The following is a 12,251-nucleotide window of genomic DNA, read 5'->3' as shown; positions in this document are numbered from 1 at the left end:
TCAATAAGGTTGGAAAAGACCTCAAAGATCATCAAGTCCAACCTGTCACCCGAGACCTCATGCCTACCAGACAATGGCACCAAGTGCCATGGTCTAGTGCCATCTAATAAAATATTGCAAAGAAAAATTATTTAATTTCCATCAAAGACTGTCTGTTTCATTTGGAATGATTAATTTAAAACCAGAGGCAGCTCTGATTTAGGGAAATAAATCTCTGTTTCATTAGAAGAAAAAAACATAAATAAAAAAGCAAACAAAGACTAAACCAAAATTCAGATCCTCTTATCAAGAAGCTAAGAACAAACAGACTGAAATTATTTAGACCTTGTAAAAGTTATTCCTTCTTCCATTCTTTTTGTGATTTATTTCTCGTGAACGGTGTTCAGGTGTAATGCAGTGTGCTATTGTTCTAATAAATCAGAACTCTCAGTTCATGTCAGCTCTGATTTACCAAAACTCACAAACTCCTCAGGTTTGAACCTAATGATTGTGTTCATATCAGCAAATAAATAGAACCAAGACACAGATTTAGACCCCAGGAATTTTCTTCATTCTTTAACAGTGAGCTCTCTTACCTCTGGCATTGTTTTTGGCTTGTGTGAATTAGCACTCTTCCAGGTAATGTTTAGGCCATTGATGATTCCCAGCAGGCAAGATGGAAAATGCTTCTGTATTCTAGTGAGAGAGAGAGTTGTGGCATGCCAGTAATCCTTCATGCCAGAGAATGAGTCTATTTTATTTAATAACATAGATGTATTGAGTGAATCTATGGATGCCCACAGTAACTCTTTCTCTAGTACCACACTATTTTGGACATAAAACAAGCTGCAGACTAGCTCTTATTTCTAACTCTACCAGAAATATGGTGGAGGTCATAAGTTTTACCAAATGCTCATGTCTTTATCAGTCTGCAGTTTATCCATATGTGACTTCCTTTAGACTTAAGGAAACAAAGAGCAAAAAAAAATAGCCATTTCCCATAATTAATAAATAGCATTTCCCATAATCTAGTCACACCTTTTCCACACAGACTCCCCAAGCAGTCGGTGCTCACGAGTGTCTAGTGGTAAACTACCCACCTAATTGCACAACAGTTCCTTACTGTAGCTTTAGGTCCTTCACAGAAACCATTTGGAGCAGCTGTGACCTCCAGCCAGGCCCAGGTTCTTGCTTCTTATTTTGTGGTTTGATTTAGAAGCAAGTCCTAGAGCTCAGAGTTATCTCCTAGAAGAATCAACTGGTTGGATCCAAAGTTTTCAGAGTTCAATAAGGTATAAACAAACATTGTTAATCATTAAAACTTACTAGAATAGCTAAGTTCAATAGCCAGGTTGGTATCAACAATATCAAAACAAAAAAGATAATAGTACTTAAAAAAAACCATAATGAATTGAAATAAACACAATAATTAAAAAATAAAACCTTAAATGGTAATAACTTAGCTTCACATTTTTGTTTTGAGTTAATTTTTAGTAAAATTAACATCTGACATCCCTCTGAACCTTTGCTTTATAGAAAGGGGTTTGGAGGCAATTTATGCAAAATTGTTATGAATGTGGTTTTAAAATAAGCCAATATCTGGAGAGTAGTAATGGTTTAACTTTGACTACACCTGATGTTCAATCATATTTTTAAGTCTTAGTGTACAGTATGCAAATAGAAGTGTAATATGCACAGTATTACATTTTTCTATTTGATTGTAGTACTCCTAATCTGTACCTTTGGGAAATAATACCTTTAACATCAGTCAGGACCATAACTTACAAGCTGTAAAAAATATCCCAAATCATAGTCAATTTATTCCTAGGAGAGGCACCATAAAAACCAAACAAGGCTTTTTTAATGCTTTTTCCCTCTCTCTATTTGCTGCCAGCTAAATCTATGGGTATCACATATATTGTTTTCATTTCTGTACATTGTAACCCACCTGAGAGTTCATAAAACATGTGCTTGTTCCTTGTGATTCGGCAAACTCAGTAAATGGTAGAAATATATTAAGTTTGCACATCCATAGTAGAACTATTAGGGCATAAGAAACAATGACCCATACAAGAAGTCAGAACTCAATAGGGATATAAAGCAGATTGATCATAGTAGAAGAAACCTGCCAGAAGAAAATAATACAGTATTCAACTTTTTCATGTCTCGAGGTAGCTGCCTAGGCAGTTGAAACTGCAACCACAGATACTTTTTATTAATTTGTTGTTGTTTGGTTTTTTTTTGTATACTCTTTCTTTCTTTCTTTCTTTCTTTCTTTCTTCCTTTCTTCCTTTCTTCCTTTCTTCCTTTCTTCCTTTCACTCTCTCCTTTTTCTTTCTTTTTTAATTTAAATAAATATTTAAATAAACTTTGTGGCAGATTTTTTTTCCTCCCTCTATGGACAGTAAGAGTTGAAACAATTCTTTTCCCAAACATCTGCTAGTGGCTAGAGAAATGTCATGCAAAATAAATTCCATTTCATGTGCGAGATTAATTTTGGATTTATTCAAGTCTCTATATGGAGAATAGAGACATATGAAAATATTCTTTTAATTGAGATGCCTCTGTCAGCTGTATAAAGTTGGGTAAACCAAACCTGGGCTATAATGGCACTTTGTGTTTTTACATCTGAGGCTAAATACATACGGATCAACACTAGGAATTTCTTTTCATTTTCTCCTCAATATCAGCAGAGCCAATGGTCATTGCCACAGCATAAAATGTGATTCCTTCATGCAAGTACCCTTCTACATGGAAGAACTTGAAATATATGAAGAAAATATATTTAAACATTTTCTTCCCTACTACATTCATCTATTAAAAAGTAGTTCTGGCAAGACTTCCGTATAACCTTGTGACCAGTGATTATTTCTGTCATTGTATGCCTTTGAAAGTGTCTAGGCAAAAGGAAATGGTAGCTGTGGGGATATAGGTGATTATTAGATGAGCTGAAACTCAGTCTGTGAACTGTAATCTTTGATTTTATATCCAGAAAATTGACAGAGTAGCACTGATTTTCAGAACAGCTATGTCTTAACCCCTAATGAATTTGGTGTATATATATTTGATAATATTGAAACACCACTAAAACCAAACAAATATGCTGTTAGTGTTTTCTGTCCCTGCACACTCAGAGACACACAGCCCTCACCACCCACCCCCCCAAAAAAAAAAATAAATTAACAACCAAGACAAGCCAGTCAATAAAAAAATTCTGTGGTATTGCACTAAATACAGTAATATGGTCCAAATTTCTGTTCATCATTGCTGCTATATTCCTGTATATTTTTAAGTACATTAAGTTAGTCATCTACAGTAATTTGAACAACTTATTAAGATTCAGGTGTTTAATCATCATTTTGGTTTATAAGATTTTATGAAATCTTGAGATAAAAATACTCATCTTGACAGCATATTGATAAATACTTACTCTCTTCTTCAAATCACTTCTGGAACTAGTAAACATCATTATATCTTTTGCAAGTAAATTGGAATGATAGGCTGAACGACAACCAACGAGTGAGAATCCAGTATCCCAAACAAAATGTAGTACCCAGTTTAGATGAAGATAACAGTGCTGTTCCCATTTGCCCAGAAAATATGTTTATACAGATTTATTGGTTATACAGATGAAAAAATAAAAAAAAAAAGCATAGAATGGAATAGCATAGCATAGCATAGCATAGCATAGCATAGCATAGCATAGCATAGCATAGAATAGAATAGAATAGAATAGAATAGAATAGAATAGAATTAACCAGGTTGGAAAATACCTTTGAGATCATCAAGTCCAACCTATCACCCAACGCCATGTAATCAACTAAACCATGGCACCAAGTTAATTAGAATCAATTCCTGTTGAACAGACAACTATAAATGACATGATTTGTCAATATGTTCCTACATTTCAAAAATACTGAAAGCCAATGCAGATTCAATACATCCAGGCCATTCTCAGATATTGATCTTCCAAAGCAAATGTTTGTTATTGAGGAAACAATCTGATATAGGTGTATTAACTGGTGATATTTAAAATACAGAATGAGATTTGGGGTTTTTTTCATTCAATTTTATTCCATATTAGAAAAAAAGAGGTATAATAAAATCACAGGTTTTTTAAGTTTATCCTAGGTATTCCCCATGACATTCAAAAATCACCTTAAACTGCTACAGAAATTTGTGTTTCAGGCTGTATAAGGACTAAACCCTAAAGTTCTCTTAGAACTTAAAGTACTTCAAAATTTAACTCAATAAAATAACCTCTCTTCTATTTGTACTATCAAATTTCTACTCCTCCTCAGTTCTTCCTTTGCATGTACATGCTCACTCACATATGCATTTATATACACATGTACACAGAGTGCATTGGCACTCAGAATTTAGCTCCAGCTAGTAATTCAGCACATTGAGAAATTAGTTTGAATGATATGGATCAGTTTTCAATATAAAAGAGTGGCATACAGTTTTTATCTTTAAATCTCATTCCTTTTGAAATCAGTGAAATGTGATTTTTCCCTTGTCGCAACTTCTAAATTTAGCAACATCAAAACACATACAGAAAGAAAACCTGCTAAAGATGCCTTTAAAATATTATGGAAAAGCATAATAGTTAGAAAATTTTTGAAATCATAAATGTCAGGCTTTAAAAAGTGTTGAATTTTGTTAATAGTGCTTTGGGAAACACAGAAGTTAAAAGCCAGGCAGAGTGAAATATTGGAGTTAGACTCAGTCCTTATGAGGTTTCCTTTCAACCTAAAATAATCTATTCCATTCTATTCTTCCTATTCTATTCTATTCTATTCTATTCTATTCTATTCTGTTCTATTCTATTCTATTCTACTCTATTCTATTCTTTTAATGGACTATCCAGAAATGTTGTTGCAAGTAATAAAGTTAGTTAAAGATTATACTAGTTTGGTACAAATTACTTTTCAGCTGAGAGGCTAGTGATATTTTTCACTCATCTAGTTTTATCATTTGAAATACAGATTAATTTTATTTATTTTAACTGTTATGAAATTTATTATTGCTATTTTTTTAAGCAGTCATTTATTTTAGTTTTAGCCCTTGTGCCCTTGTTGCCAAGAATCCCAACGGGATCCTGGGGTGCATTAAGAGGAATGCATCCAGCAGATCAAGGGAGGTTCTCCTCCCCCTCTACTCTGCCCTGGTGAGACCTCACTTAGAGTATTGTTTCCAGTTTTGGGCTCCCCAGTTCAAGATGCACAGGGATCTACTCATGACAGTCCAACTGAGGGCTACAAGAATAATTATAGGACTGGAACACATGCCCTATGAGCAGAGGCTGAGAGACCTGGGCTTTTTAGTCTGGAGAAGAGAGGACTGAAGGGGCATTTAACAAATGCTTATAAATATCTGAGGGCTGGGTGTCAAGAGGGAGGAGACAGGTTCTTCTCTGTTGCACTCTGTGATAGGACAAGGGACAATGGATATAAGCTACAGCACAAGAGGTTCCACCTCAACATGAGGAGGAACTTCTTCACTGTTAGGGTCACAGAGCACTGGAACAGGCTGTCCAAAGGGGTTGTGGAGACTCCTCCCCTGGAGACTCTCAGGACCCATCTGGATGTGTTCCTGTGTGACCTGTGCTAGATTCTAGGGTCCTGCTCTGGCAGGGGAGTTGGACTTGATGATCTTAGAAGGTCCCTTCCAACCCCTGACATCCTGTAATCCTGTGATCCCTGAAAATGTAAACACACATTTTAAAGAGGTAGTATATGAAACATCCAGCAACAAATGAAATGTGAGCTATCTTTATTCCTAGAACCAAAATTAATTCCAAAGATAGGCAAGCATTTTCCTACTTACCATTCTGCAAGACTGAAACAAAATGAATGGTATTTCTTCTGACATCACCTTGAGAAAGAAGTCAAACAAGTATTTCTTTAATATGACTTTTATCTGCAAGTTGTCTAATTTGAATATTAATTAATTAAGTGTAGATGGTGTATATACCCCACAATAAACTTATTCCATTAACTTAAGGCAGTTTTATTGACACACTAAAGTGGTATTAAATCATAACAGCAGTCAACAAGCACATATTTCAAAAACTTATAAAGCCTAAACAACAATCCTTATAAAATATCTTATATACTCCATGTATTAGAATAGAATAGAATAGAATAGAATAGAATAGAATAGAATAGAATAGAATAGAATTAACCAGGCTGGCAAAGACCTTTGAGATCAAGTCCAACCTATCATCCAACACTATCTAATCAACTAAGCCATGGCAACAAGCACTGACAACATTTTTCTCTGCTGAGTAAAAACACTAATAAATACATACATCACAATTTTGTTCCACTAATTCACTAGCAAAAAACCCAAACTTTTTCTATGCCAAGAGTAAAATCACTTTCAATAGTGTTTGTCACCATTTTTCAGTGTTTCTTTCTCTTTCCTTACTTTAAAGTTTACTTTGCTTACTGTTACTAGTACACACAAAACAATACATGTGGTATATATCTTCACCTTAGATATGGTAATTCCAAGCTGCATCATTATTCTTGTCAGTGAAGTGGGATGCAAAAAAGAAAATTCAACTTCTAAATTACTAATGCCTTTATTTTCTTATCCAAATTCTTCCTGAAGACCTTTTTGTGGCACTTGTAGTTTGGAACAACATGGTTTTAGTTGGTGGAACATAAAGAAAGTATAAACTTGTGTTATGGCTGAAGATAGAGAAATAAGGCCATTAGCATATAGATGCAATAAATTTTGCATCAAGGGCAAATCAGCTTTCAGATGGCTGTTTTATCCCTTTAAAACATTCTCCTCAGGATCCAGATTACACAGCATTCTTGACACTTAATCAAGGTTGTCCAGCATACAGCAAGCAAGCCTAAGTGAAATATGTATCCCAGCAATATTTTAGCTTAGCTGCTACCTTCAGCTTTTCAATCTCAGCTTTTCTAGGCTGCAGGAAGTATTTGGTCATTTACAACATACATGGGAGGCAACTTGTGATATGTTTAAGGGTGTTGTTAGATCATGTAGGAGAAAAATTAAAGAGGCACTTCTGTGAAAGACAATGAAAGGATTTTTATAAATATATTAATGCTAAAATGGTTGGAGTATGTTATAGACCACCCAACCAGGAGGATGATGTCGACGAAGCATTCTATAGACAGCTTAAGGCTGTCTCAAGATCTCCTGACCTTGTCCTTATGGGTGACTTCAACCTGCCTGACATCTGCTGGGATCTCAACACAGCAGAGAGAAGACAGTCTAGGAGGTTCTTAGACTGCATGGAGGACAGCTTCTAATCCCAGGTGCTGCATGAGCCTACCAGGGTCAAGGCTATGCTTGACCTCCTCTTCACTAACAGGGAAGGGCTGGTGGGTGATGTGATGGTCGGAGGCTGTTTAGGGGCCAGCGACCACGAGATAATTGAATTTTCGGTATTTGGTCAAACTAAGAGGGGCAGCAAGAAGACCTCCACTCTGGACTTCCGGAGGGCGGACTTCAGGTTGCTCAAGGAAATAATTCAGAGGGTTCCTTGGGAGAAAGCCCTTAAAAATAAAGGGGTCCAGGAGGGCTGGACCTGCTTCAAGAAAGAGCTGATGAAGGCTCAGGAGCAGGCTGTGCCAGTGTGCCGGAAGAGGAGCCGCCGGGGCAGACGGCCAGCCTGGCTGTGTAATGAACTTTTAATAGAACTAAGGGAAAAAAAGAGGGTGTATCATCTTTAGAAGAAAGGGGAGGCAACCCATGGAATGTTTAAAGATGTTGCTAGGGCATGTAGGAGGAAAATTAGGGAGGCAAAAGCACATTTCGAACTTAAACTGGCCTCTGATGTGAAGGACAACAAAAAGTCCTTCTATAAATATATTAATAGCAAGAGGAAGGGCAGGGACAACCTCCACTCCTTGGTTGACATGGAGGGAAATGTTGTAACACAGGATGAGGAAAAGGCAGAGGTACTTAACACCTTCTTTACCTCAATTTTTACTAGCGGGAAAGAACGTCTACCAGACAGCTGGCCTGCAGAGCTGGCAGAAGGAGCCAGGGAGCTGCATGGTTTCCCTGTGTTCCATGAGCAAGTGATAGGAGCTCTCCTCAGCAGCTTAGACCCCCACAAGTCCATGGGACCAGATGGGATCCATCCTAGGGTGCTGAGAGAGCTGGCAGATGAGCTGGCCAAGCCACTCTCCATTATTTTTCATCAGTCCTGGCTCACTGGAGAGATCCCAGATGACTGGAAGGTGGCCAAAGTGGTACCCATCCACAAGAAGGGCCGGTTGGATGAGCCAGGGAATTACAGGCCTGTCAGCCTGACCTCAGTGCCAGGAAAGATTATGGAACAGGTCATCCTGAGTGCAATCACACAACACTTAGAGGATGGCCAAGGGATCAGGCCCAGCCAGCATGGGTTTAGGAAGGGCAGGTCCTGCCTGACCAACCTGATCTCCTTCTATGATCAGGTGACCCGCCTGGTGGATGTGGGGAGGCCTGTGGATGTAGTCTACCTGGACTTCAGCAAGGCCTTTGACACCGTTCCCCATAGCAAACTCCTGGCCAAGCTGTCAGCCCATGGCTTGGATGGGAGCACACTGTGATGGGTTAGGAACTGGCTGGAGGGCCGAGCCCAGAGAGTGGTGGTGAATGGTGCCACATCCAGCTGGCAGCCAGTCACTAGTGGTGTGCCCCAGGGATCAGTACTGGGCCCCATGCTCTTTAACATCTTTATTGATGATCTGGACGAGGGCATCGAGTCCATCATCAGTAAATTTGCTGACGACACCAAGCTGGGCGCAGGAGTTGATCTGCTGGAGGGTAGAGAGGCTCTGCAGAGGGACCTCGACAGGCTGGGCAGATGGGCAGAGTCCAACGGCATGAGATTGAACACATCCAAGTGCCGGGTTCTGCACATTGGCCACAACAACCCCATGCAGAGCTACAAGCTGTGGTCAGAGTGGCTGGAGAGCAGTCAGGCTGAGAGGGACCTGGGGGTGCTGGTTGACAGTAGACTGAACATGAGCCTGCAGTGTGCCCAGGCAGATAAGAGGGCCAATGGCATCCTGGCCTGCATCAGGAACAGTGTGGCCAGCAGGAGCAGGGAGGTCATTCTGCCCCTGTACACTGCACTGGTTAGGCTGCACCTCAAGTACTGTGTCCAGTTCTGGGCCCCTCAGTTTAGGAAGGATGTTGACTTGCTGGAACAAGTCCAGAGAAGAGCAACAAAGTTGGTGAGGGGTTTGGAACATAAGCCCTACGAGGAGAGGCTGAGGGAGCTGGGGTTGCTTAGCCTGGAGAAGAGGAGACTCAGGGGTGACCTTATTACTCTCTACAACTACCTGAAGGGAGGTTGTAGACAGACGGATGTTGGTCTCTTCTCCCAGGCGGCCAGTACCAGAACAAGAGGACACAGTCTCAGGCTGTGCCAGGGGAGGTTCAGGCTGGATGTTAGGAAAAAGTTCTATACAGAAAGAGTGATTGCCCATTTTAATGGGCTGCCTGGGGAGGTGGTAGAGTCGCCATAACTGGAGGTTTTCAGGAAAAGACTTGATGGGGTGCTTGGTGCCGTGGGTTAGTTGTTTAGGTGGTGTTGGATTGGTTGATGGGTTGGACACAATGATCTTGAAGGTCTCTTCCAACCTGGGTTATTCTATGTATTCTATGTATTCTATGTAAAAAGAGGGGCAAGAAGAACCTGAACTCTTTATTGGACCTGGAGGGGAACATTATAACTAAAGATGAGGAAAAGGCTGAGGTACTAAATACCTTCTTTGCCTCTATTTTCAAGAGTAAGGCAGGAGGAGGTCAGGATAACCGGCCTCCTGAACTGGTAGATGGGGTCAGGGAGCAGAATAATTCCCCTGAAATCCATGAGGACTTAGTTAGGGACTTGCTGAGCCACTTGGATACTCAAAGGTCCATGGGACAAGATGGGATCCATCCTAGGGTGCTGAGAGAGCTGGAAGATACATAGAATACATAGAATACATAGAATAAACCAGGTTGGAAGAGACCTTCAAGATCATCATGTCCAACCCATCAACCAATCCAACCCACCTAAACAACTAACCTATGGCACCAAGCACCCCATCAAGTCTCCTGAACACCTTCAATGATGGCGACTCCACCACCTCTCCCGGCAGCCCATTCCAATGGGCAATCACTCTCTCTGTATAGAACTTCTAACTTCTAACATCCAACCTAAACCTCCCCTGGTGCAGCCTGAGACTGTGTCCGCTTGTTCTGGTACTGGCTGCCTGGGAGAAGAGATCAACATCCGCCTGTCTACAACCTCCCTCCAGGTAGTTGTAGAGAGTAATAAGGTCACCCCTGAGTCTCCTCTTCTCCAGGCTAAGCAACCCCAGCTCCCTCAGCCTCTCCACATAAGTCTTGTGTTCCAAACCTCTCGATGAGCTGGCCAAGCCACTCTCCATCATTTACCACCAGTCCTGGCTCACCAGAGAGGTCCCAGATGACTGGAAAGTGGCCAATTGGTGTTCAAAAAAGGATTGGATGTTGCACTTGAAGGCTTAGTTAGTCCTGAGGTTTTGGGTGATAGGTTGGACTTGATGATCTCTGAGGTGTTTTCCAAACTTGGTGATTCTGTGATTCTGTGATTCCTATTTCCTAGTGGTTTTTTTTCTGTGTTGTTTTTTTAAATAATATTTTCATATCAAATTAAATAAGATATGGCATTAAGTCCAAATGCAATATCAAAAAATAGAGCACAACCTGACACAAAATAGCAATGTTAAAATCAAAGTTGTCCTGGTTTAAGAGTGTCTACTTTAACAAGACTTACTCCCACAATCAGGAGTGATCTTGGTGGTGCTGGTGGACGAGGAGCTCAACATGAGCTCTCAATGTGCACTTGCAGCCATAAAGCCAATCAGATCCTGGGCTGCATCAAGAGAGGTGTGGCCAGTAGGTCAAGGGAGGTGATTCTCCCCCTCTACTCAGTGCTGGTGAGACCCCACTTGGAGTACTGTGTCCAGGTCTGGAGTCGCTATTATAAGAGGGATATGGATGTGCTGGAATGTGTCCAGAGAAGAGTCACAAGGATGATCAGAGGGCTGGAGCACCTCTCCTATGAGGGCAGACTGAAGGAGTTGGGGCTGTTCAGTCTGGAGAAAAGAAGACTCTGAGGTGACCTTATTGTGGCCTTCCAGTATCTGAAGGGGGCCTACAAGAAGGTTAGGGAGGGACTTCTCAGGTTATCAGGTAATGATAGGACTAGGGGGAAGGGCATGAAGCTGGAGGTGGGGAGATTCAGGCTGGAGGTGAGGAGGAAGTTCTTCCCCATGAGAGTGGTGAAGCCCTGGAATAGGTTGTCCAGGGAGGTGGTTGAGGCCCCATCCCTGGAGGTGTTTAAGAGCAGGCTGGATGAGGCTCTGGCCAGCCTGATCTAGTGTGAGGTGTCCCTGCCTATGGCAGGGGTGTTGGAACTGGATCCTTGTATCACAGTATCACAGTATCACAGTAACTAAGGTTGGAAGAGACCCCAAGGATCATCAAGTCCAACCTGTTCCAACAGACCTCACAACTAGATCATAGCACCAAGCGCCACGTCCAATCTCCCCTTGAACACCTCCAGGGACGGCGACTCCACCACCTCCCTGGGCAGCCCATTCCAATGACGAATGACTCGCTCAGTGAAGAACTTTTTCCTCACCTCGAGTCTAAACCTCCCCTGACACAACTTGAGACTGTGTCCCCTTGTTCTGGTGCTGGTTGCCTTGGTCCCTTCCAACTCTGACTGATTCTATGATTCTAAGTACTCATGGCATTTCTTTATCATCTCTTCCTAAAGATTAAGAAATATTAATAACGATGTCTTCCTTCGGCATTTAGGTTTAAAGTGTGATTTTATAAGTCTATGTACCACCGTGTTGACCAAAGTTTATACCTTAAAATAAGGATTGTGAAAAAGATACATTTTGAGAAATAGCTCCTTAGTGATGACTTTTCCCCACTATATTAACACACAAAACCTAGTCTTTCAATTATTCATATAATAGTTGCTGCTAGCATTCCTGATATTTCATCTGCTTTAACATTTCTCTCTTCTATTATATTTTTTTTGAGGTCTAAGCCAAGCAGCAGCAGATTTATACTCTAGTCACTCAGCTGAGAAATATTGGGTATAACTTCTGGCATCAGTTTCTGGGCCGTTACATAGCAACAATTTAAAACCTGACTTTTCTGACTGGGGAACGACTGACAAAAAGGTCAAACGGCAGGTGCTGCACATTGCAGCAGCAGACCCAGTGTCAAGACAAAGACCCTAAATA

Source organism: Dryobates pubescens, chromosome 7, assembly GCF_014839835.1.
Source record: "Dryobates pubescens isolate bDryPub1 chromosome 7, bDryPub1.pri, whole genome shotgun sequence".
In the NCBI taxonomy this organism is placed as follows: Eukaryota; Metazoa; Chordata; class Aves; order Piciformes; family Picidae; genus Dryobates; species Dryobates pubescens.
The sequence above is the reverse complement of the archived record's forward strand: the minus strand, read 5'-3'. Positions refer to the sequence as shown.